The sequence below is a fragment of the Mus caroli genome, chromosome 17 (genome assembly GCF_900094665.2).
Source record: "Mus caroli chromosome 17, CAROLI_EIJ_v1.1, whole genome shotgun sequence".
In the NCBI taxonomy this organism is placed as follows: Eukaryota; Metazoa; Chordata; class Mammalia; order Rodentia; family Muridae; genus Mus; species Mus caroli.
The window spans coordinates 25,412,423-25,417,168 of record NC_034586.1 but is presented as its reverse complement, the minus strand read 5'-3'; the positions used below and the strand labels follow the sequence as shown (position 1 = coordinate 25,417,168).

At 46.9% G+C, this 4,746-nt stretch overlaps 1 protein-coding gene across 1 annotated transcript in view; it reads left to right on the top strand.

The window, feature by feature from the left end:
• The window catches only part of Tmem217 (transmembrane protein 217), a 28,368-nt gene that overhangs the window by 1,062 nt on the left and 22,560 nt on the right, over positions 1 to 4,746 (top strand). The window lies entirely within an intron of this gene.

Here is a 4,746-nt window from a genome sequence, read left to right as displayed (position 1 = left end):
GAGAGAGAGAGAGAGAGAGAGAGAGAGAGAGAAAGGTCAAAGGAGAACTTCAGTTTTCTCTTCCCACCATTTAGATCCAGGAAATCAAACTCAGGTCCTCAAGACTGGCTGCAAGCCCCTATACCCATTGAGCCATCTTGCTGGCCCAACATACTGGCAAATTCTCAAGGCTCCTTCTTTTCCCACCTAAAGAAACACCTTCTTCTATATGTCCCCCGGTGATTTCTTTTTACATAGATATTACTCCCAGTTTTCAGGCTTCTTTTGCTTGCTACTTTTAAAAGAATAGGACTGTAGACCTGAACAGGTGGCCCAGGGGTTAAAAGCATGTGCTGCTCTTTCAGAGGACCTGAATTCAGTTCCCAAGTACCCACAACAGGTGGCTCACAATGGCCTGAAATTCCAGACCCAAGGGATCAGACACCCTTTTTTGGCTTCTGTGGACATTGCATACATGTTGTTAACACACAAACACACACACAAATAAAAGTAAACATGATAGGGGGCTGGGGAGATGGCTCAGAGGTTAAGAGCACTGACTGCTCTTCCAGAGGTCCTGAGTTCAGTTCCCAGCAACCACATGGTAGCTCACAACCATCTGTAATGGGATCTGATGCCCTCTTCTGGTGTGTCTGAAGACAGCAACAGGGTACTCACATACATAAAATAAATGTAAAAAATAAATAAGCATGATAAGAGTTAGATGAAAGGGCTATTTCTACTGAACCACTGTTCTTTTATAGACTTGTATCTTATCATTTTTCCCTTTAAAGATTTATTCTATATACTGTCTCTCTCTTCAGACACACTAACCCCTAAAAAAGTGAAAGAATTTTCTTGGGGGGGGGGGAGGGAGGAAACTATACAGTCTACCCTTCTCCTTCCACAATCCCAATAACAAACAAAAGTTTGATTCCACCAGAGTTCACTCTGAGAAACCCATGAGTCTATTAGGCTTACTTACAGAGCTTGAGATGGGTTGTAGTCAGGAGTGCGGGCGACCCTAAAGCAGTCACACTGGAAAGTCTGCATGAAGCATGGATGTTTGCTTCCCCTATAGCCACCGAGATGGAACCCCCTCCCCAGCTGGTATACTCAGTGCCTCCCCATGACACCAAAGCCATGTTCAATTAGGACAAAACTTTACACATATGACTTTATACAAATATATTTGGCTCTCGGGATAGTGTTGTACTGCAGGAGAATATACTAAAGTCTCCTTGCAACTCATGCTAATTATCTTTATTCTTTTATTTAATTTTTTAGATTTTTTTTTAATGTACATGAGTGTTTTGCCAGTATGAGACTCTGTGCGTTATCTGTGTGCCTGACACTCACAGAGGTCAGAGAAGGGCATGGGACCCCCTGGAACTGGGGTTATAGATAGCTGTGAGCCACCATGTGGTTGCTAGGGATTGACCTCCAGTCCTCTGGAAGAGCAGCCGGCGCTCTTAGCTATTAATCCATCTCTCCAGCTTCCTTTGTCTTGATTCTAAATGGCCAGAACTTGTGCTGGCCTTTGTGACTTTAGAAGAGCCGATGTCACACGATGGCGGTACATGGCTATCATTCTCATACTTGGAAAGCTGGGAAAGAGAGGAAGTGCAAGGATAAGACCACCCCAGGCAAAGACTACGCAGCAAGTTCTCCTCCAGAGGGGAACGTGGGAGAGGGAATATCTGGTATGTGTGTGGGATATGTATGTCCATGCCTGTGTGTAAATGAACATGTATGTGGGTGTACATGCATATAGAGGCCAAAAGCAGATATCCTATCCCTATCACACCACATTGTTTGTTTGTTTGTTTGTTTGTTTGTTTGTTTTTTGAGACAGGGTTTCTCTGTGTAACCCTGGCTGTCCTGGAACTTACTTTGTAGACCAGGCTGGCCTCGAACTGAGAAATCTGCCTGTCTCTGCCTCCCAAGTGCTGGATTTAAAGGCGTGCACCACCACTGCCCGGCTATCACACCACATTTTGAGACAGGGCCTCTCACTGAACCTGGAACCCACTGATGGCCTAGACTGGCTGGCCGGGGAACTCCAGACATCCACCTGTCTCCATCCCCCCCAGCACTAAGGTTACAGAGAAATGCTAGGAATGCAAACTCAGGCCCTCATGCACCCAGGGCAAGAGCCTTAATGAGTTAGGCTTCTCTCCAGCCCCTCTGATAGCTGGAAAGATACTTTCCTTTGACTTCTAGGTCCCTCTCCTCAGGGCCACTTGGCTGTTCTGAATGCTCTATCTTAAGGCTAGCATCTAGATTGGCTTCTCCTACATCAGCCTTAAGGTGGGTCTGTGAAGACAACAACTGCTTTGCGGCTTACTTACACAGTTTTGGAAGTGTCTTGGGGCACGCTCCCTGCCTGCATCCCATTTCCTGCGGCTGTCATAAGATACATGGCAAAAGCAACTGAAGGGAGAAAGGGCTTGGTTTTGGCTCACAGTTCCAGGTTGCAGGCAGCGTGGAAGGGTAAATCTCAGGGTTAGGAGCTTGAGGTCGGTCACACAGCAACCACGGAGGGGGTGGGGGGATGAATGTTTGTTCTCAGTTCACCTCCTCCATTTTTTACAATCCAGATTCCCATCCCAGGGAATGATTTTGCCCATTGTTAACATGGGTCTTCCCACCTTAATTAACCTACCCAATTCCCCACAGGGATGCCCAGAGGCCTTTCTCCCAGGAGGGGCTGAATCCTTATTTGAGATCAACCATCCATCATACTCCTTGATTTTATCTTTATTGTTTTGAGGAAGGTGTCATGCCCCTTAGGCAGGCCTTGAACTCCAGACCCTTCTGCCTCCCCCTGCCAAGGCTTATCACTTCAGCTCCTGACTTAGAAGCACCCTGTCGCCTTGACATTTCGCTACCTGGGAAGGAGAGGGTAATCTGTGGACATTGAAGGGCCTCAGAGAATCCCTTCATAAAACTCACTTGTGAGATGTTAGATGATGCTGGTTCCCAAGGGCGGAGTTTAACATTGCTCCACTCAGAGCCCCAGTCTCCCCGTTTTGTTCTCTGCCATTCTCTACCCAAGGTTTCTCCCAAAAGAAACCTCTTGGTCACCTGGTGATAATATGTTAAATAATATGTGATAGGGGAGCCAAGAAGATTAACCTCTTCCTCCCCATCTCCACCATAGCCACCCTAATCCAAAACAACTGCACCCCTTTTTATTTTATTTATTTATTTGGAGATGGAGTTTCCATATGTAGGGCTGGCCAGCCTGGGACCCACTATACAGCCCAGGCTAGCCTCAGACTCACAGAGATCTACCTGAAGCTGTTTCCCAAGCACTGGGATAATGCCTGGCCAATGATTTTTACTGAAGATTGGACCCTGGGCCTTGTGTGGAGCCCACAAGAGCTCTCTCAGCTCCTCATCATGCCCTGTGACCAACTTTTATTCTGCCTTGCTGCATCTTAGGCTCTCAGGATTCTGTTCTCCCCACAGAAGCCAAGGAGCCTTTTCAAATATAGCTCCCATCATGTCCCTCTGCCCAAAAGCTTGCAAGGACTCCCAGCACAGTTGGCACAAAACCCTAGCTTCTGAGCCAGGCATGATTGCACACACCTGTACAGGAGATAGAGGCGAGAAGACCAGAAGTTCAAGACCAGTCTGGGTTACGTGAGACCTGTGTGTGTGTTTGTGTGCGTGATTGTGTGCGTGTGAATATGAATGTGTGTATTGGGTATGTGTGATTATGTATGTGGTGTAGGTGTGTGAGCATGATTGTATGTATGCGGTGTGTGTGACTGTGTATGTTTGATTGTGTGTGTCTGATTGTGTGTGGTGTGTGTATGTTGTGTGTGATTATGTGTGTGATTGTATGTTGTGTGTATGTGTTGTGTATATATGTGTGATCATATGTGTGTGGCATGTGTGTTATATGCACATGTGGTGTCTCTGTGTGTGTTATGCATGTGTTAAGTGTGTGTCTGTGTATGTTGTATGCATGTGTGGTGCGTGTGTGTGTGAGCATGTTTCTCTTCTTTTACCTGGGAATCTAACTCAGGTTGTCAGACCTGGAGAAAAGTGCCTTTAGTCTATTGAGCCAACTCACCAGGCCCAGATCCTCACCCCTTAGACACAGGGGTGAGTTTTGGCTCCTCTCACTCATCACTACAGCCTCATTTGACTCTGCCTGGCTCTGCTCTTCCAAGCACAATCCAGTCTTCTGCGGACTCTTGAATACCCTAAGCATGCCCCTAAGACAAGACCTCTGTTGTAACTATTTCCTCCCTAATTCCTAACTAATTTCTGCTTGGAATTCTCTCCCCAGAGACCCTGCCCCCGATTACTTACTCCCTCATGGCTATTGGCATCCCCCAAGCTCCTTCACCTTGGTTGGCCCACCCTAAACATTGCTGATCTTAGGTGGCAGCTCCACCACGCGATCTTCTCTCCCTTGCTCTTCTATGTGCTGAGGTATATACTTGTCTGTGGCCCATCTCTACCCCTGGAAATGTGAGCGTCACTAAGCAGGGACATTGTATTGTAAGCGTTGTATTGTAGCCTGCTGTCTGTGCATCTCAGAGCTGGGCATGTTTCCAGTGTTTGCCTAATACTCACTGGGTGAGAGAATTGGAAAGATAAATAGTTGTTGTCTTTGGGTTCATGTTGTTTTGCACATTTGAAAAAGGATTTTAGGGGCTGGTGAGATGGCTCAGTGGGTAAGAGCACCCGACTGCTCTTCCGAAGGTCCAGAGTTCAAATCCCAGCAACCACATGGTGGCTCACAACCAT